Raw genomic sequence first — 22105 nt, 5'->3', positions numbered from 1 at the left:
AGAAATCTATCCTAAAGAAATCCGAAAGACGGAAATAGCTTCATTCGCACATGTGCACACCTACATACACACACCTGCATACACACACAGACAGACACACACACACGAACATGCATCTCAGCACTACTGTGGAAGAAAATGACAGGGAAATATTCTTAATACTCAGGATTACAGGTAAAATTGGGAAAATGACAAACTGTCCTTGCAACGGGATGTTACAATGTCATGTTGCCTGAAAAAGGATACTTAAAAGCCTGCTTTTAACACCACGTGGAAATACTTCCATTAAGCGAAAACTCCAATAAAAGTGTCAACATTAGGTGATCTCACATTCAGAAGAAATGCACACAGAAAAAAGAAAGGAAATGCAGCAAAACGCGTTAACATTATTTTCTTCCTCATACTCTTAACGTTTCCCGATGTTTCTATTAGACAAATCATCCCTAAACAAATCAGCATTATTTGAAAGAAATGATGGCCCATGCTGCTGGATAAGATGAGCAACAGGTGTAATCCGAGATGGAGAGAAGAATTTGCTTTCCTTTTCAGAGTATGCTCCTAACAAGTTACATGGTCCTGCAAAAGAAGGGAGCCAACGTAGAGACTGATGGGGGGATCCAGTAAGAAGTGGCTCAAGCCCAGAAGAGCCGTGGAGAGCAGAGAAGGGGAGTCCAGGGACCACATACACCACGGCAGGTCCGCAGGAACCAGACACTGGGGAGCAGGGCGCAGGGGGGTTCCCAAGGGAATGACCTGAGAAAGGGGGGTGGGGGGGTGGGTGTTGGGAAGCTGACTGAGGGTTCAAAAAGCAGCTGCTCTCAGGATAAAGCCAAGTAGTTCAAGACAAGGAGGCAAGTTCAAATCCCAGGACAGAGGGTGCTCCAGACAGGATGCCTGGGCATCTACCGCTGATGCAAGGGGAAGACCATTTATAGGCGCGATGGCACAAACCCTGTTTACCAGTGTTGCGACTTTTAGAATGAATCCTGCAAGTAAAGCACAGAAGTCTGAATTATGGGTGTATTCACTGCAGAACTCGGAAGCCTGCCGTCCGTGTCACGGTCTAGCTCGGCGCTGTCCGATAGAAAGGCAAGACACATAAAACTAATTTAAAATTTTCTAGTAGCCACGTTAATAAATCACAAAAAGAAAGAGGTAAAATTAGTTTTAATCATGTATTTTTACTTAACCTAATATATCTAAATCTTATCACTCCAACATGTAATCAATAGGAATACTTATTAAAGATATTTTACATGATCTGCTTTGTACTAAGACTTAGAAATCTGACTCACAGTTTACACTTACAGCACATTTCAATTCGGACTTTTCCACATTTCAAGTGCTCAGTAGCTACATGCCAGTGACCATACGGGCCAGCACAAGTCCTAACCTCTCTGGCCTCTATATTCGTATGTTAAAAACAAGGATGGACTTAACCTCTGTCTTCTTTCATTGTCAACTACACTTCAGCAAGCTTTCATTGACTGTAGGCGTTAATGTTTACACAGCGCCTTTCAGATGATACCAAACAATGCTTCCTCTAGTTCTTAAAAAGTGCTTCGGAAACTAGAGGCTCAGAGTGGTCGTGGGCTCAGCTGAAAGTCACACAGCCAGCGTGAACCAGAACTCAGGCCTCCTGCCTGCAAATCCAGTTCACTTATCTTCACTTACCGTTACCACTCTAGTAAATGGGTCCCTTCTTCCCTCCCTCCTCTGGGGACCACAGGCAAGTTGTTGAAATGTAATGAGCCATTCTGCGCAGCAACTTTTAAAGAGATGCAATCATGCATCCTTCTTGCTTCCTGGGCAGAGGAACATCTGGAAATTTAAACCACTCAACAGCTGGAAGATATTCTCGTCCTTAAGAAGCATAATTCATTACGCCAACAATGAAAACCAGACTGTCAATCTGGTGGGTGGGGTGCGACTTTACAGCTATCAGTTTCTTGGCCGGGAGGGAGTGCGTTTGCCCTGGGCCCCTGGCCTACTAGAGTAAACGCAGTGAGTCTGCTGCTAATCCCCTCGTGCTGGTGAAGTTCCAGGCACCAGAGGGAAGATGGCCCAAGGGACATCTGTCTTCTGATCCCGCCTCTGCCCCTTCAGCTCACCTTGGAGGGGCTTCCCCCCACCTTCTCTCAATGCCCCCAAGCTCTATCCTCATCTCACATTTCAATCAACGACCTGGAGCCCTGAGGGAGAGATGACCTCAAGGCAGGAGAGCAAACCAGTTAGACCAACAGATCTGAAAAGCAGGCTACTTGGCTTCGCATCTTGGCTCTGGCCCTGCTACTTAGTAGTTGTTACCTTGGATAGTCACTTACCTTTCTGCCTCAGCTTTCCCGTCTGTAAAATGGGGACATTAATACAGACTGTGGTCAGGATTACATACACAGATTAGATACAGAGGCAGAGTCCTCGGAACAGAGGCAGGTAAACAGGTGGAGCTATTTACATGAGAGCCGACAGGGGCTGGCAGATGAGAAAATCAAGGGAGGAAGTGATCGGCGTCATCCTGCAGGGACAGTAGGACTGGACTCCAAAGCTAGACATTTAAGAAAGGAAGCAACACGTCTATCAATGTGCTTTTCAAACTGGAAAGTACTCAACACCTTCGCTCAGTCAGCCCACATTTCCTGACCCCCCTGGAGGCTAGAGGCCCAGCCCTCGTGTGCCTATGCGGGGCCCATAACCAGTGCTTTCTGAGCACCTACGACATGCCAGTTCTGGAGGAAGCCATTAGTGTACAGAATCGCATTCAACGCTCACAACAAAGTATCTAGTTGGTACTACTTATGTTCTAGTTTTACAGATGAGGAAACTGAGACTCAAGAGGGTAACTTCTCCAGGGAGATCTGAGACTTTTGAAGGCAAGTGGATCTCAAACCGATGCTGTGCAAAGGAGAAAACCGCGCTCTTATCCATTACGCTGTGTTTCTATGCCTCTCACGCAGGTGAGCGATTACCTGTGGCTTTGGGTGGCCCTCTGCTACCAAGTATCAGAATGATTCAAAACACAAGGCAGAGCCCCCGGCTGCAAAAAGCCCAGGCTCTGGATCTAAGCCATAAACGAATGAATAAATCTTGCTGATGAAGCCGGTCCCTCTCCTGGAAGAGGGACCGGCTTGCCCTCCTCTCATAATTTGGGCCTAAAGACTGGAATGCGAGGCAGGCGGCAGCGCAGGAATGACGTGCCTACGTTTTCCTCGTGGAGGCTTACAGGCCAGGTGAGACCTCTTGGGAGCCCACTCTCTTCCACTGCAATCAGTTTATCTGTTTCGGAAAGGTTTATCCTGGCTGGGGGTATCTAAGCTGAAGGCCACTGTAAACACTGGAAGAGGTGCCCGGCATTCCTACATTCCATGCAGAAAAGCTTGGGAAGTATGGAAGGGAAAAGGGGAAAACCCCGCCTGGGCAGGCCAAGATGACCTGGCAGAGGGCAGCGATCCAGCTGGACTGGGAACCTGCCTGGAATCCTGGGCCCACATGGAGGGGAAGGTAATCTGCACCAGGGTTGTTTCATGACCATTCTGGGCGTCAGTTACTACCCCAGCATCAGTCTGGGGCGGGTATAAGAGATCCTTAACCGCCAACAGGGAACAATGCTAACAGCAGGGAGGGCTTATTCAGGGTCTGTTATCACCCCACCCCGGGTCTCGGGTCTCGCACTATCTCATTTAAACTTCAAAATGATGCGGGGGTGGGGGGGGCCTTTTGTCCTCCGTTCCCACCTGAGGAAACGGGCGGAGAGAAGTTAAGTTCATTGCACGATGAACTAAGTAACAGGATGAGGCAAAGGCAAGAGTGAACCCGCGGCCGTCCCATTCCAGGAGCTACACTGCTCACCATCACACCAACAGCATTTCTTTTCAGATTACTGATGAGGGTCAACAGTCCGCAGCCGAAGACATCCCTTCCGATTTTGAAAGTCTGTGATCCCAGGAAAATCCAAAAGCAGCCTGGGGTCCTACCACCTTAGCCAGAAACTCTGGCCCTTGTGACCACGCGTACAAGAACGCTCACAGCAGCTCTGCTCGTGTGTGGTGGAAAAAAATTAAAAGAAAAAAAAAAGCCGCCAACAACTCACATGTCTTTGGAGAACGGGTGAATAAACTGTGGTCTGTTCACACAACGGAACAGATGACGGCGGTGAGAAACACCACATCCACGTGCACTTATCAACACATGCCGAGTAGGAAAGCACGCTGCGTACGGTGTGGAATTTTGTAAAAGGTCAAAAGGAAGAAAAGTAACGTCACAATTAGGGAGAAAAATATAGGGAAAAAATTTTAAGCAAGGACATAATACACACCAAAATTCAGGAGAACTCGGCTCAGGGGGAGAATACTAGGGGTTGGTAGTTGGGAGAGCCTAGAAAAAGGACGCAATTCGTTCCGGGTCACACCCTAAGCAGGGTGGGGGACTCACGGGAATTCGTTTCCTATGACGCTCATGATGCCATCTCCTTGTAGATATCGAGAGAATATCGTGGACTAACTGTTGAAACGACACGAAATTCGGTCCCCAAATGATTAGAAAATGTTTGCTAATCATTTGTTTTGTGGGAAGCACGACTCCCAAATCATTTATTTTGTGGGAAAGTGACGTGGTGAGTCGGAACGTCCACGGTGGGTGCACTGTGACCCCAGCTACGCTGCTGATGGCTGCATTAGTGAGTCTCTACCAGGCTCCAGGTTGCTGGGTGCACCCCTCCACTGCTGGGAAATGGGGTAACAGCATCCAGCTGGTAGAGATGCTGAGAAGATGAACAAGGTAACACACCTAAGAGCTGAACTGAGACACCAACCCAGGGTAAGCACGGGCCATGGGAATCCAAAGGATGGAGCCTCAGAGCAGTACAGAGAGTGGTCAGGACACGCGCGCTGCCACTCCTGGCTGGACGGCCCTGGCTAAGCTCGGCACAATTGTCTACACCTCACACCAAAAGCACAGACAACAAAAGGAAAAATAAATAAGTTGGACTTCATCCAAATTAAAACCCCCTGTGCATCAAAGGACGCTTTCAAGAGAGTGAAAAAAACAACCCACAGAACAAGAGAAAATATCTGCAAATCATCTACCTGAAAAGGGATTTCTATCCAGAAAATATGAAGAACTCTACAACTCAACAACAACAAAAAACCCATTTCTTGGGCTTCCCTGGTGGCGCAGTGGTTAAGAGTCCACCTGCCGATGCGGGGGACGCGGGTTCGTGCCCCGGTCCGGGAAGATCCCACATGGTGCGGAGCAGCTGGGCCCGCGAGCCATGGCCGCTGAGCCTGCGCGTCCGGAGCCTGTGCTCCGCAACGGGAGAGGCCACAACAGTGAGAGGCCCGCATACCGGAAAAAAAAAGTTTCTCCAAAGAAGATATACAAGTGGCCAGTAAGCATATAAAAAGATGCTCAGGGAATTCCCTGGCGGTCCAGTGGTTAAGCGGTTAGGACTTGGCACTTGCACTGCTAGGGCCCGGGAGCTGCCAAAAAAAAAAAAAAAAAAAAGGATGCTCAACATCATTAGGGAAACGCGAATCACAACCACTATGTGATGCCACTTACATACATACTATTATAAAATTAAAAACAAACAGAATAGCAAGTGTACAAACAGACTGTAACAAGTGTTGGCAAGGATGGGGAGATTTGGGAATCCTTGTGCATGGTTGGTGGGAATATAAAAGGGTGCAGCTGCTGTGGAAAACAGTATGCAGTTTCCTATCTGTCAAACGTAGATCAGAAGCCCCAATTCACAGGTCTGTTGTCAGACTAAAATGCGAAGATTATTTGCATTCATTCACTCAGCCAATGACCCTTGGGACAACGGGGAATACAGGAGACAATAAAGTGAACAAAATTCCCTTGAAGCCTGTTTTCTATTGGGGGTTACGGATCCCAGGCAAGACAGATAACTCAGACTGGACTTTAGACTGTGGCGGATGCTAAACAGGGAAACAAAACAGCTCAGAGGACCGGGGATGTGTTGGGGTGGGTGAGTGACACTGAAGGTGGAGAAGCCACACGGAAAGTGATGACAGGAGGGGGGCAGCCTGTCGTACGTCCCTGAGCTGGGCCAGGTCACAGGCTCATCCCGAAGGAGACCAGGACTTAACGGGAGGGTTCTGAACAGGACTTACATGATCGGACCTAGATTTCCTCAAGACGATTCTGCTGCTGGGAGAACTTAGTGAACCACGGAGAGCCACACCAATGATCATTTATAATGACTTGATTTCCCCAAGAAAGCACAGATTGACACTGGAAGGTAAAAAACTGGGCAAAGTCAGGTGCGCACTGTGACCTCACAGAGAAAGCAGCATCGGGGATGAGGGCGTTCTGTGTGTTCACTCATTTAATCCTCTTAACCGTCCTAGAACAGCAGGGCTGTTACTCCCGTTTTACAGATGAAGAAACCAGGAGGTACAGAGATTTGAAGGCCATGCATCTATTCAGTGGCAAAGCTGAGGTTCCAAGCAGACAGTCTGGGGTCAGAGTTTGAGAAGACAGAAGCACCCGTGCTGCCTAAAGCTTGCCAGCCACTTACAATAATGACCAGAGCGAGAGAGGAGAATGCTGGTCCAGAGACCTAAACGTTTTCCTCGCCCTCGGGGCTTCTCTGTCAGTCTGCTCGTGGCCCTCCCCAACCCCACTCTTACTCACCAGTACCAATTTCTAGGTATAATTAAAACGGGTTTGTGACGCAGAAACAACAAAACCTGGAAGCCATTTTTTTTTTTTTTTTGCGTACGCGGGCCTCTCACTGTTGTGGCCTCTCCCGTTGCGGAGCACAGGCTCCGGACGCACAGGCTCGGCGGCCATGGCTCACGGGCACAGCCGCTCCGCGGCATGTAGAATCCTCCCGGACCGGGGCACGAACCCGCGTCCCCTGCATCGGCAGGCGGACTCTCAGCCACTGCGCCACCAGGGAAGCCCTGGAAGCCATTTTAATGTAATTCATATCACCTAGGACAACTGCTACTTTCATTTTCCCTTTTCTCTCTCAGTCTCCATCCAGAGATTGTCTAGTTTAGAACCAGAGATGTGGGTTATCATAGCTAAAATTTGCAGCCAAAGTCAAACTGTCCTGCCCTTTTTTTTGGGGGGGGGGCGTAAAGAAGAGGGGGATGGGAAAGCAGGGCTGGGAATAAAAAGAAACTTCTTAGGGAAAAGGATTCATTTTTATACTTCCTGGGTATCTGAAGTTAATAGATTGGTTAATGGATTGGTTCCAAACCTAGTCTTTGCACTCTGACCTGGGTTCCAACCTGCCTTTTAATAGCTGTGTGAACTTGGGCAAGTCAGTTAACGTCTCTGAGCCTCAGTTTGTCCCATCTGAAAAACAGGGCTGATGATGGTTCCTATCCCATGAGGTATTGCTGATCAGTATATGGGGTAATGGAAGGGAAGCCCTTGGCACTGTGCCCATCACACAGTGGGCTCTCACAGAACACCAGCTGTTGTCAGTAATCATACTATTGTTATTGGTACAAATCCTTACAACCAACCAGAAGGAGGAAATAGTATTCCCATTCCAAGATAAGAAACAGAGACTATAGCCCTTCTGTAACAGGCAAACCCCTCTCCTTCTGCCACCCATTACCCTATCGCAAGGCTCACCTCCTCTAAAAGAAGCCTCCCAGGCCAGCTGGACCTCAGCCATCAGCTGCTTCATCCCCTGAGAACCAGCATCACCCTGTCCCTCTCTGACAACCACGACCTCACCCTGGTGTCATCGACATGTGCAAAAGCACACATCTGTATACCTGCACTGGACTAGGGGGGTGGGGATCTCAAGGGATTCCCCAAGTGTAGCTACAAGCCCTAGCACAGCACCAGCAAGTGAGACGCACAGTAAATCCCGGGTCATTGAATGTCACTGTTCCGCTGTGATTTTTCCGTGTAATCAGTTCATAGTTATTATCTACATGGATTAATATGGACAAGTTCTTAACGGTGGCACAGAGTCAGGGCTTAATATCTCTATGATGCCATTTTATAGCTAAATAATGCTCCTAATAATGCTAAATAAAGAACGTGACGCTGCACTATAACTGCATTAACACCGTATCATCACTGTCGTTGGTTTTGCTCTCCCTCTGCATCTCTGAAAGGTAAGGATGGATCTTCCAGACTATCAAATCCACGGTTCTTTTCTAGTTCCCCAGAGCCTTGCTCAGTTTCAGGCACATATTAAGCTCCTTGTTGAATTCTGCCTCCACAATGTGAAGACAGATAACAAGATGGAAAACACGGAACAAAACAGGGTGGGGCTTTTGCTTCCTCCTGGTAGCTGATTGGCTCGTTTCTTTAAGCAACTTTGCCACCACGGCTCACCGTAAACGAAGAGAAATCTGAAAGTCACGCATTTTCCCCCGATGGAAATGAGCAAAAGCTCACCAACTTGGAGGGCAAAAGTCATGAGCTAGCCGGAAACCACCACTGCCTAATAACAGCTGACCAACACTGTAGGAGCCCAGCAGGATATGAAAGGTCTGGCTTCCCCCCCCCCAACACCCCCCAAAAAAGGCCAACATGTGTTGAGGGGGTGGAGAGGGAAGGGGAAAAGGAAAAGAGCAGTTAACAGGAAATGATTAGTTTTCCAGGGACACACAGCCTATCACAAAAGCATGCAGGGGGCTGAAGAAGCAACTCAGAACAGCATTACGTGCAAACAGTTCTAAGGGAAAAAATGTTAATGCCGTCTATGCGGGAGGCGCTCTATTGCAGCACCCAAGTCAATAAGGGTTTAAGCAGGGAGCACCCACCAAGCCCTGCCGGCTCCCTGCAAGGTGCTGGGGGCACAGAAAAGCACGTCATGTCTGGAAGAGCTTGTGCAATGGGACAGGGAGAGCCATAAGCAGGGGCTGCAAACTGCTGGTCCCAGGGGCCACGTCGGGCCCACACGTGTTTTGTTTGGCCTGTGAGCCTTCTTTAAAAATCTGAATTGAAACATTTGAAAATCAGGAGAATTTTCATTAAAAAAAAGAATGATACCCAGCTTCTCTTTCAAAAGTAGAAGGTCTGGCAGCCGTGAATCTCCTTTCTGGCCTGGGGAAATGGGGAGGCGGAGAGGGGGAGCTGGAATCAAAGAGCAGCCGCCTCTGGTCCAGAGAGGGGACCAGTTGTCGGCCAGTCCACACCCTTCCTACCTGGTGCATTTATATCATCTGCTCGTCTTCCTAAGCAACTGAGTTTGCAAGCCCTGTTGGGAATCCATGGCCACAACACAATACAACAGGATGTGAGTTGTGATAACTCAGGGCGCATGGAGGGGATGAAGGAATGTTTCCTGAAGGAGGTGACCCCTAGGCTGAGTCATAAAGCATCAACAGGAGTTAATTAGAGGAGGAAGTGGGAAAGGAATTGAAACCTGTCCCATCTCCCCAGCTGGGTGAGACGTGACTGTCAGAAGTGAATCTGCAGGCACCCACCCTCTCCAAAGAATAACGCCATTCCAAACCTTCATTATTCAAAACCGACATTCACCAGCTGCCTCTAATCAGACAAGCCCGCCTTGTGATCCAAGCAGAGGCATCCGTCTGGCAGAAAGCATTCAGCCTGGAGGGTTGGTGAGGGCTGGGTCCTTACCCCAGATACACATCACTGGGTTCACATCACTCAGCAATTCAATCAATACTCATGAGGGTCTATTATACAGCAGGTACTCGAACTAATAATGGGAAGCCATAAAAGCTTTTAAGTCGTTGAGTCTCAGGATCTAGTTTGCCCTTTTAAAAGCCAGGCGTGGGAGCAGGGAGACAGCTGGGGCCGGTAGTGGATGCTCTCCAGAGGGTGTTGTGGCGCCAGTGATGCCGGGTCTCACTGCTGGACCAAAGGGGAAAGAGCTGCGTAATCAAGGGTCAAGGGTGTCAGCAACGGCTCAGGTATAAAATGTGAAAACCGTCGTATGCTGCTGTGTAAGCCGCGGCTGCGAGACCACCTCCACACGTTACCATGACTGATACAGTGATCTCCCCTATCCTTTGGCACCCCTCGTTTTTTTCCAAAACACTTTGCAGGGAAAAGTGGGATAAGTATGTGCTTTCTCTAGCTGAGAAAGCACATATGGACTGTCCAGGGAAATGACAGGCAAGAGACACTGCCTTTGGCCAACCTCGAGGCGTGGCGAGAGGACAGGGGAGCTCTGCACCAAGCAAAGCCCAGGGGGAAGCCCCGAGCTCCCCTTCTATTTCAAGAGCACTTCCTGGGAGGCCATCTCCTCCCAAGTGTGCTGAGGGGAGAGCGGCGCTGCAAGGCTGGTGATCCGGATGCAATGACATTGAGAAGCACAGCGTGCGGAAGAAGCCCCAGGTCTCCACCGGAGGTGTTCTCTGAGCGTCAACCCAGCCAGGACAGTCTGGCCTTAGCCTCATAGGTTGTTCTTGGACCGAATGCAACCGTCTGTTTTGTAAAAAGTGATACACCACAAGGATAGGAGTGATCTCTCTTCGAAGTCTCTCAGTGAGAAGATTGGCTAAGTGATCCCAAAACTGCCCCTGGCCCCGGTTGGATGAATGATTACTTACGTGGACTGTGGGATAAACCCCGACACAATAAATGCCAGAAGGGACCCCTGTTCCTACAGCTGCTCTCCCGTAAAGTTCAGGAGCTTCCCACATAGAGGCCCTTTTCTTTTTCCTCTTTCCTTTTAAAAAACAGGAAAAGCCAAGCATCCAACCAGAGGGTCGCTGGTGTATTCTCAGCCACATTAACTACAGAATGTTCTTCAGTGACCCCAGGCCCAGGACACCACATGTGCACAGGTCTCCCTGAAATGCCACTCTGATCTCGTCCCTGCCCCTGTTCAAAACTTCCCACAGTTCCCAACCGCCCTCGGGATAAAGTCCAAGCTCCTCACGGGGACTGGAAGGTCCTCAGCTACCTCTTCAGTCCCACCTGGATCCCTTCCAACTTTGCCCTCCAGGCAGAAGTCCTTTCTCTCCCCAAAATAAATACTGAATTTGTCCTCTTCTCCCCCTCTCCACTGCTAGAGCCAGGCTCCAGGGTCCTCATCTGGATGGCTGCCACACAGCCTCCAAACGGGCCCAGCTACCACTGTCAACCATCCAATCCATTGTCTACCGAGCAAAAATGTCAATCAAACCAGGCCTCTGCCCCACTCAGCAGCCCACAGAGGCCTGGACTAGTGCTTAAGGCCTCCAAGACCAGGCACCTGCCCACCCTGGACCCCGTCCAGGTCCTGTGTCTCTTACCCTTGGACATTCACTCCACTCCACCCACAGGAGTCTCTTGACATCATGAACTTCCCAAACGTTTTCCTGCCTTGGGTCCTTCATGCATGCTGTTCTCTCAGGCTAGAATACCTCCCCCCAAACTAGTTTTTTTGTTGTTTGTTTGTTTGTTTGTTTGCTTTGGTGGCATGTGAAATCCTAGGCATGTGAAATCCTAGTTTCCCGACCAGGGATCGAACCCACACCCCCTGCGGTGGAAGCTTGGAGTCTTAACCCCTGGACCGCCAGGGAAGTCCCTTCAAACTAGTTTTTAAAAGAAATTTTAAAAACCCAGAATTTACAACCATGAACATGTTGTCATATATACACACGGTCTGCTTTCCTTACTATATGTTTTCAAAATGCAGAAGTGATATATGTGCCTATATTCTTCTTTTATAAAACATGAAAGGTAAAGTTAAAGTAGCCTTTGACCGTCACCACCAGCCCCATCCTCTCCTCCCTCTCAGGAGGATAAGAGTGCATTTGATCTAGATCCTTCCAGTCCATTTTCTTTTAGACATTCACACCCACCTCGAAGTAGCCTTCAACAACACATAACATGAGCTGTGAATTCTCAAATGTACCGAGGCGTGGGGCTGCACGTATGTTTTGATTTCATTGCGTTCTGCCAACTGGTCTCTCAAGCAACCCCACACTCACCAGCTGAGTCAGGGGACCCCATGCCCCACACAGCCTCCCCAAGACTTGCGTCAGACTTCCTATTTTGGGCACGTTTTAAAACGTGAAAAAACGTGCCCCAGAAACAACGCAAGTGTCCTTCCACTGGAAGATGGATAACAGTGGCATATCCAGAGAACAGGACACTACTCTGCAACCTAATCCACCCAACGGCTGACACATACTACGTGGAAGATCTCACCTGCAGGAGAGAAACCAGGCTCAAAGAGCTACATCCTGGACGATGCCATTTACACACAAAAGGCAAAACCAAACCGTGAGGTCGGGAAACAAATCTGTGATTGTTAGAAGCTGAGGGTCAGGGAGGGGGTTGACTACAAAGAAGCAGGAGGGACTCTGGCGGGGGATGGAAATGTTCTGTATCTTAATGATGATGATTACACGACTGTGTTACACAGCTGTGCGCATTTACCAAACCACCTAGCGCTGTCCACTAAACAGGGTGGACCCTAGTGTCTACGGATCAGACCTCAGTACACCTGCCTATACTAGGGACATTTGGAATCCTTTCACAGGTCCATTTTGCTTTCTTCTTTTGAGAACTGTTTGACTTTGGGGAACTCTTTATTCTTTATTATTAAAGCTGTTCTTTTTTTTTTTTCTTAGGCTTTTTTTCTTTACAATACAGTCATATTTATCAATCTTCTCCTTTGTGCTTTGCTCCTTCTCTGGTTAACTTCCCCCAAATCTTCGTGTCTCACTCAAATGTAGGATTTCAGTGTGAATCCCCTCACCTCATACACACTATCTTCCACATTATTCGATTTCATATTCTTTCATATTCCTGACAGTAGTGTTACTTTTTGGTGTATGTTTGCTTGTCTCCCCACTAAGAAATAAGCTCCTTTAGAACTGGTACCATACCTGTTGTGATCACTACTGAACATTCAAGACCTTGAACAGTGCTTGGCACACAACAGGCATCCCACAAATATCTGCTAAATAAATGGAAGTTAAGAAAAAGCTAATACAGGTGCATATGATGTATATGCACACGTGTCTAGCATTTAATACACGCTATACGTAATTGTTCATGACATAGCCTATCATGGACAGCAACAAACATCACGTGTCTCACCAGATAACAGCAAATTTAGCTTCAGTGCAAATCTCATGAGTTACAATATTTAACTAAAACTTTTAAAATAGTGAGATGTGGGGCTTCCCTGGTGGCACAGTGGTTAAGAATATGCCTGCCAGTGCAGGGGACACGGGTTCAAGCCCTGGACCGGGAAGATCCCACATGCCGCGGAACAACTAAGCCCGTGCACCACAACTACTGAGCCTGCGCTCTACAGCCCACGAGCCACAACTACTGAGCCTGCAGGCCACAACTACTGAAGCCCGTGTGCCTAGAGCCCGTGCTCCACAACAAGAGAAGCCACCGCAATGAGAAGCCTGCACCCTGCAAAGAAGAGTAGCCCCTGCTCACCACAACTAGAGAAAGCCCCTGTGCAGCAACGAAGACCCAACGCAGCCAAAAATAAATAAATAGTGAGATGCTCTGATGCAATAATCCTAGGACAGGGGGTTTATCAAAAAAATGAAACGAAAAATAGAAAACTTACATATGTAAGCTATATGTAGCTCTATTATGAGCTAAGCATTGCAGAAATATCATCTACCCAATAAAAAATGACATGGACAAAAGCATATGTAATAATATTCAGGAATGCTTACAACTTAATGATAACTAAGAAAAGCCAGGACACAAACATATTGATACATACCATAATTACAACCTTTTTTAAAAAAAGCTACAGTAAAGACAAAACAGTGATTGGATTTAACTCAAGAAATAATACTTATCTTTATAGACTTTTCCCCCCAGAATTTTAGAGATAAGCTTGTATTTTTTTCATCGGAGGAAAGATAATTCCAATTTCCCTAATTACAGTTCTGTCCACCCAGGGCCATTTCAGGTACCTCCCTCCGAAGAGCCATCCTCTATTACATTTGTTATCCTTCTAAATGTAAACCTGGGAATTTACTCCTGGTTACAATCCCAGGGTTGGCAGGACCCATTTAAATCACTTCTGCTGGTCATTAAGTGGCCAGTGGGCCAGCAGGTGGGGCTGACCCACTGGCCACTCCTGCCTCTCCCACCTCAGGCACAGGCCCAAGGCCCAGGGTCCTCAGCTCTCTGTTCCCTGTCTGCAAGGCCCTCACTTAGACTGGAGACCTATCTCCCACGTCCCTCCTGCTCGAGCCTTCTCAGCCACACCAGACCTAGTTGCCTGCAGCTCCATTTCCCCCTGTCTTCCCTGCCTCCCAGCCGCTCTGGTCAGCAGTCGTTGCTGTGCACGGGCTTCCTCTAGCTGCGGCGAGTGGGGGCTACTCTTTGTTGCGGTGCACGTGCTTCTCATTGCGGTGGCTTCTCTTGCTGCGGAGCACGGGCTTCAGTAGTTGCGGCACGCGGGCTCAGTAGTTGTGGCTCATGGGCTCAGTAATTGTCGCGCACGGGCTTAGTTGCTCTGCCTCATGTGGGATCTTCCCGGACCAGGGCTCGAACCCGGGTCCCCTGCATTGGCAGGCAGAATCTTAACCACTGCGCCACCAGGGAAGTCCCCACACTGGGAGCTTCTTGAAGACAGGGATGGTTCCTTATTCCGTGCAGAATCCCCTGCGCCTGGCCCTCACTCACTCACTCTGGATTCACTGAATGCTCATCACAGCCCAGGCGTTGTCGTAGAGCTACACTGCCCAATAAAAATGGAATTTGAGCTACGGGTCATTTTAGATTTTCCAGTAACCGCATTTTTAAAAAAAAAAAAGGAACAGGTGAAATTCATTTTAGTGATGTATCATATTTAACCCAATATATCCAAGATACCATTTCAACACATAATTAACGTTAACGAATTCAGTAATGAGATATTGGGTTAGCCAAAAAGTTCATTCGGGTTTTTCCTTAAGATGTTACGGAATATATATCACTTTTTTTGTGTTAAGTCTTTGAAATCCGACGTGTATTTTAGTACATCTCCATTCAGACTAGCCTCATTTCAAGTGCTCAGCGGCCACATAAAGGTAGTGGCTACCGCATTGGATAGGGCAGTTTTAGATGCCTGGGGATACACCAGTGAGCAGTCCAGAAGCTCCTGTCCACCACTACCAGCCTGGACCAAGCACCTGCATCCCCTGCAGTTTGACCCGGGTGCCCTGACTGCTGGCCTAGATTTAGTCTCTTCTCAACACAGCAGCCAGATTGATCATTTTGAAAGCTAAGTCAGAGCAAATCAGCTTTCTGTTTTAAACCCTTCAGTCGCTCCCCATTTTACTGTGCACGAGACAGAGTCTTTTAGAAAGGCCTGGAGACTTCACGTGCAACGCCGCTGAACGCTGCTCTGGTTTCCCCTTCCACCTCTGTCCACCTTGCTCTCACCACTCCAATCCGTTCTTCATCCTGCTTCTCCCTCTCACAGGCCCACCCCTGCCCTCAGCCTCGAACCTGGCGCTTCCCTGTGCCAGGAACACCATCCTCTAAGACTAACCCCTTCAAGGCTGCTCCAGTAACAGCTTGTCAACAGAGGCTGCCCTGAAGCCACCTTAACACTGCAGCCCACCCCAGTCCTCCAGACCCTGACTCTGCTCCACTTGTTCCCATAGAACACATTACCCTCAAATACACTGTGAATGTCCTCAGTTTATTATGTCTACTATTCCCAATGTCTACCTCAGCTGCAATGCAAGCACCATTCGTGCCACATCCTTCTTGTTCCTTTCCGCATTCCCAGCGCCTAGAACCCTGCTTGGCACAGAGTAGGCATGCAATAAGTATGTGTTGAATTGATGAAAATGAATAAATGAATGAATGCCCTCAGCCCTACAGAGTTTACAATTTCAGGAGAGAAGACAGATATACGGTATATCAGGTAACGATTAGTACTGTCTCAGTTTGTTCAGGCTGCCATAACAAAATACTACAGATGGGGTAGCTTAAATGATTGAAATGTATTTCTCACAGTTCTGGAAGCTAGGAAGTCCAAGACCAAGGTTCTGGCCAATCTGGTTTCTGATGAGAGCTCTCTTCCTGATTTGTAAACAACTACCTTCTTGCTGTGTCCTCACATGGCCAGAGAGAGGAGGCAAGCTCCCTGGTATTTCTTCTGATAAGGGCACTAATCACCTCACAAGGACCCCACCCTGATGACCTCACCTATCCATAATTACCTCCCAAAGGCCCCATCTCCAAATACCGTCACATTGGGGGTTAATATTTCAACATATGTATTTTGGAGAAACACAAACATTCAGTCCATAACAAGTACTATGGACAACAGTGAGACTCAGGAATGGAAATGGGAGTTAGGGAGGTTGCTATTTTATGAGGCAGCCCCCAAAGGAAGGCAATAATTATAAATATAGCAACCACCACTTACATAGTCACTACCACATGGCAGCCCTGTGCTAAGCACCTTACATCTACTAATACAGTGGTGTCAGGAGTCAGTGGAGTTTTTGCCTGCGCTGCCTCTATCCGTTCCCCAGCTCCCTGTGGGGACCACCCTGACCCCACTGTGTGGCTTGGATAGAATGGAAACTCCAGGTGGACAAAGATTTTTGTTTCTTTTCTTCCCTGCTGGATCTCCAGGAGCTAGAACAGTGCCTGCCACCCAGCAACTGCCCAGTAAATGAATGGCTCAACCAATCCATCTTAAACAGAGTAGCAAATGTTAGGGCCAAATTACCAGGGAAAGGGAGCCCTGAAGAATAACCAATAATAACAATCATCTTTACGTCTTCCTCAAGAGCTTACTTCCACTGTGCTAAGTGCTTTGCATCATCCCTGGGAGGGGGAAACTATTCTCCTCTCAGCAGCAGCGAGAGCTGAAGTAACCTGCAAAAGCAGGCTGACGGCACTTCCCTGGTGGCACAGTGGTTAAGAATCCGCCTGCCAATGTCCTGCAGGGGACATGGGTTCGAGCCCTGGTCCAGGAAGATCTCACATGCCACGGAGCAACTAAGCCCGTGCGCCACAACTACTGAGCCTGCGCTCTAGAGCCCGCGAGCCACAACAGCTGAGCCTGCATGCACAACTGCTGAAGCCCACATGCCTAGAGCCCGTGCTCCTCAACAAGAGAAGCCACCGCATTGAGAAGCCTGCGCAACGCGACGAAGAGTAGCCCCGGCTTGCCGCAACTAGAGAAAGCCTGCGCGCAGCAATAAAGACCCAACGCAGCCAAAAAAAGAAAAAAACTTTATATATACATATAAATGCAGGCTGACACCTGAGGGGCACCCTCTGATTCCTGTCCTTTCTGAGACCTCTCCCCATTTCTATCTCTTTCTTACATCTATTAGCCAGTGTTTTGTTCAGATGCTTGCAAAGAACACTAGTGAAGTCACTGCCATTTTATGATCTATGTAACCAGAATGTTACCTTTACGCATTATAACGTATTCAGAAACCACCACTCCAAGCAGCCACAGGAAGTAATAATAAAACCCAATAATTGTAACAGTAATAATATTAGCTAACTCTTGCTGAGCACTTACCAGGAGCCCAGGCGCTGTGCTGAACACCCGCCAGCTGTTCATCCCCTATTTCCTCCTCATAGCCACCGGTGAAGCTGGTGCTTTACCATCCCCACTTCATAGGCCAGTCAACAGGCTTACAGAGGTCAGGTAACTTGCCCCAAAGGAACCCAGGTCTGCACGGCCCCTCAGGCGACCCAGGTGCCTTCTGCCGCTTTCAGTCTTCCTTCCTTTCTTCCCTGTCCCTTCCCTCAGGGCAAACCCTCTGCTTCCCACCCTGTCGGGCTGTTTCACATCTAAGAAGACAATGACTGGAGACTGGGCATCGCTTGTTTCCTTGAAAATAAAGCAGTTCTTGACAGCCACCTGATCCAACAAAGTCCCAGGGCTGCGTGAGCCACCAGATGAAGATGATTGCCAGCATCCCCCACCCCTTCCCCGCCCCCTGCTGCTCCCAAGAAATGCATGGTCCAGGAGGGAAAAGAGGCAGGTCAACGAATAACCCTGGGGCTCGGACTACCCACCAGGCACCAGCAAAACAACACCCCATACCCCTGCCTGCCCCCCTCAGAAAAACGAGGAAGAGAAAATAAAAGAAAAACATTCAGAATTCTGGAATTAAAAAGTGACTGAGACCATTTTGGCCTCGTGTATGTGAATCTTGTGTTTATGGGCTGGCATTGTTTTCGTTTTTAATGCCAGGGTTGGGAGAGGGGCCACCACAATCCTTGTATTGTTAGGGCTGCTACAGGACCAGAACACACGCAGGAGAGAGACAGGTACTCAGATAGTTTGGGGGGCGGGGGCAGGGGATGGGGGGGAGGGTATGTGATCATTTGCAGAAAGAGCTCTGTCTCCCATCTGCTCTGAATGTTCACAGTGATTATATGCTGGTCACAAAGCCAGGCAGGACGCCTGGATGTAGCGTTTTGCAAATGCCCATAGATTTCACACCAAGACTGAGGCTCTGCGCAGGCTCCCCAGACCCCCGTCCAGAATCTTCCAAACGCTGCAGCCCCCCCTCCCATGGCTTCCTGACCCCAACGTTAGTGGAACGGGCCGGCAGCCAAAGCAGGCAGTGTCTTCACACAGGGTTTGGGGTTTGCATCTGTGCCGGGTAAGGAGGGCAGGCTGGGGAACACACTTGATCCCTCCCGCTCCAGGCCGAGAAGCATCCTTGCTTACTTTTAGTTTCACTGTCCTCTAACTTCTAGGAGTGGTTAGAGAACCAGGGAGCCAGATGGCCCAGGTCCAAATCCCAGTGGCTCTACCACTCCTTAGCTGTGTGACCTGGCGGTGAGGGTAGGGATATTTTTAATCTCTCTGAGCTGTGGGTCCCCCATCTGCAAAACAGTGATAATAATAATAATAATAATACCTTATGCGATGGTTGGGAGATTAAATGAGATAACATATCTAAAGCATTTAGAACTGAGTCTGGCCCGTCATAAGAACTCCATCACTGCTAGACATTTTATCATAACTGCCTTGGTGTGGCTATAGCGAGCATGAAATGGGAAGAACATGCTTGGCCTGATATACGATTTCAATGTTACTATAGAAACTACTTCTATTATTGGGACCTCCCTGGCGGTCCAGTGGTTAAGACTCCACACTTCCACTGCAGGGGGTGCGGGTTCGATTCCTGGTGGGGGAACTAAGATCCTGTGTGCCACACGGCACGGCCAAAAAAACAAAGAAAGAAACTATTATTATTATCATTTACTATTACTGTTATTAGATCCTTAGATTACTGGGGACCAGAAAAACGGAAGAGAGAGAGGAAGAACCCGTCAAAGGACCCATTTTAGCAGCATTCTCCTGTAAGGCCTAGAGTTTCTGAGGTTTTCTAGGGAAGGGGTAGAAGTGACCATCAACGGAACTCATCTACGGTCAAAATTATTCCACGTTGTTGCTCTGTTTCCATCTTGATTCAGGGTTTCCCCCCACCCCGCCGCAGACACAGGGTATATAAAGGAGGAGTCCTGGCCTCTTACAGAGATTACAAACCAGCATCCGGAGTTTAAAAAAAACAAACAAAACAGGGAGAATGCCATGTCTCCAGCCAACTAGGAAAGGAAATACAAAGTAAAAAGCTCGAGCATCCAGAAAGCCATCTGACATCTAACACAGTGAAGTGCGGCCATTCGTTAGCAGGCCCGCGGCTACCTCGCCAAAGAATATGGACCAGCAACTATCCCAGGTCCTCACTTCCGCAGGAAAGGGTCAACACCGCCACTGGTGTGACCAAATTCAGGGAGAATCACACAAAGAGGAATAAAGGAAGGCTGTCTTATCGTCCAGGAGGTTCTTTCGTTGAGCTGTCCGAGAAAACTGTCCATCCCGGGCAGGCAGAAGGCCCTGGGACACAGACTCCCAAACCCAGCCTGCCTGCCTACCATTTAGGAGGAAGAAAAAGAAGCTAAAAGCACAAGAGATCAACTGGATATAGACGGTGAGGAATCACCGGGTTTCAGACCAGCAATCACAGAAATCAGTTGCGGGGCTGGAGGGGGCGGGAGGGGGTGAGTTCTGATATTTCAGAGCTGAGAAGAACTCCCTCTTTCCAGTCCAGAAAAGCTCCAGCCCTGGACAGAAAGGACAAACCGGACAGCATGGGGGAGGGACGGAGAGGAGACGGAGGAAGAGAGAGGAAAAGCAACCAGAAAAAGAAACTGATTTCTTCTACTTTTCAGGGGAAGCCTGGTTTATGCAAAATTCTGCACTCAAAGTCGGCAAAGCAACAACAAGAATAAAAACCACGCTTAACCAGGCAAAACAAAAATGTGATCACATAACAAATCCCCCCGGGGAGTTCACTGGGTACAGCATTATGACCGGCCCTGCACCCACCGAGCCTTTCCATCACCAGACCCATGCATGGAATTCCAGTCGGACCCTCGTGCCAAGGCCTCAGACCACGAGGCACTCCTCACCTCCAAGATGTAACTGCTCCCAGATACTGGAGACCAGGCCACGAGGCTCTGCCCAGCCAGAGATTCTGTGTTTGTTCTTCTGCTGCTTCCAGGAAGGTTTTTCTCCTAATAAATCTTTCAGGAAGTCCCACTCAGAGTTCAGAGGATCCATACACCCCCCTTCTCCACTGGTTAGAGCTTTAGAGAGATTCGCTGTGACCACAGGACTGTGTCAAATGAACAAGCCTCAACTTGTCGCTGCCAGTATGCAAAAGAGGCCTGCGACACCCTATGACAAGCAGCAGAGCAGATGCAGTCCCTACCTCCTCAGAGCCCCGCCCAGCCACCGCAGACAAACACACGTTTCTTCAGGGTTTTCTCCAGCAACTAAACAGCTCCAGTAGCCAGGACGCCAAGTGGTGGGGGAACGGAGGGATGAGACGGGGCTGCCAGCCTCTCTCTGGAGAACAGAAGAGCAGAAAGGAAACACCACAACCTCACCCTCTTCTCCCTAAAACCCCTCACAAGGGATTTCCTCTCTTCTCCCAACTTACAGAAGGGCCTGAAATCAGGGGCTCGAGTGAACACAAGAATATTCCATGCCTGCCAACTCTCAGGAAAATTCATGGTGTATCCGCGCACCGAACACATGCAGCCTCATGGCTGCCCTTCCCGAGAGTCTACACTCCGGACCACAAACACTGGCATAAATAAGAGCACATTAGCCTAGGGAGGGTAAATCTAACCAAATCAACAATCCATGCCAAAAGAATTACCACGATAGGGGTGGGAGGGCCCCGGCAAATCAGTAAGTGCAATGCAAAAGCTGAGAAAGTTTCAAGAAACAGAGTTGCTGAGTTTTCGGAAATCACCTTGTAGGGGTTAAGGGGGAGGAGACGGTCAGAGGATGGAGGTCGCATCGTATGGTTCACAGACCTCTCGGTTAGCAAAAGGGGCCTCCAGACCGTCTCTGCGGATCCAAACCCGTACCGACGGGAGGGGGTCTATATTGGGAGGTTAGATAATAACACGCTTTTCAGCAAGAGCACAAATCCAGAATTATCTCCCTGCAAGGGCCATTTGATGTCACCCTCTTCCCCTCCCCCCACCCCAAACGCCCAAACTCGCTGCCAGTCCAGAGTCTGGGGATGAGAAAAGTGCACGGTGAACACACCCATTGGCATCCGAAAGCTCCTTCCTTCCGTCCAGTTACTCACCACGCATCCCGACCCGCAAGGCCGAGGCTTCCGAGTTTCCAGAAAGGCAGAGGACAGAATTCTAACTTACTGGAAGGTGGATTCAGCCGTGTCTCCGCAGGTCACCGGGGCCGCCAACAGCCTTTCCGCGTGGAAATCCACTCAGGGGGTTCCGGGCGCGTACCGGGGCCCACCCTCGCTCGCGGCCCCTCGCTGATACTCCGGGTCCCGGCCGCCCGGAGTCCGCCCGGCCCGCGGGCCCATGTGCTCGGCGGCCGCACGCGCTCGGCCCGCTGGAGCGCGGGGCTGGAGGGCGGCCCGTGACGTCACGGCGGCTCGCGCTCCGGGCTGCGGGGGAGGGGAAAGCGCGCGCCGCCCGACTGGCCGCGTGCGTCCTCGGCCCCAGCGCTGCCCGCGCCTCTCAGCTCCCCGCCGCCCGGCCCGCCGCCCCGCAAGCCCCTCCGCCCGCGACCGGAGCAGCTCGGGGCATCTTGCCGCGGAGGGCCGCGCGCGGAGGCGGGGAGGGCCTGGGCCGCCGGGGGCCCAGACGGCGCGGGGAGGGCACGCTCCGCACGGGGCTGGGGAACCTG

At 49.5% G+C, this 22105-nt stretch overlaps 1 long non-coding RNA gene across 36 annotated transcripts in view; it reads right to left on the bottom strand.

Annotated features, from left to right (window-relative positions):
- LOC115863234 (uncharacterized) overlaps positions 1-21822 on the bottom strand; it is a 402728-nt gene extending 380906 nt beyond the window's left edge. For 34 of the 36 annotated variants that reach the window (XR_009559466.2, XR_009559461.2, XR_009559457.2 and 31 more), the window contains exon 1: positions 21607-21822. This is a non-coding gene — a long non-coding RNA (uncharacterized lncRNA). Of the gene's footprint in view, positions 1-20340; positions 20579-21536 lie in introns of those variants that run through there. The other 2 variants (XR_009559459.2, XR_009559464.2) reach the window with 2 other exon arrangements.
- Positions 21823-22105: the final 283 nt, after the last annotated feature.

This window comes from Globicephala melas, chromosome 17 (genome assembly GCF_963455315.2).
Source record: "Globicephala melas chromosome 17, mGloMel1.2, whole genome shotgun sequence".
NCBI classification, from domain to species: Eukaryota; Metazoa; Chordata; class Mammalia; order Artiodactyla; family Delphinidae; genus Globicephala; species Globicephala melas.
Note: the sequence above shows the minus strand (reverse complement) of the source record. Positions and strands in the feature narration are given on the sequence as shown.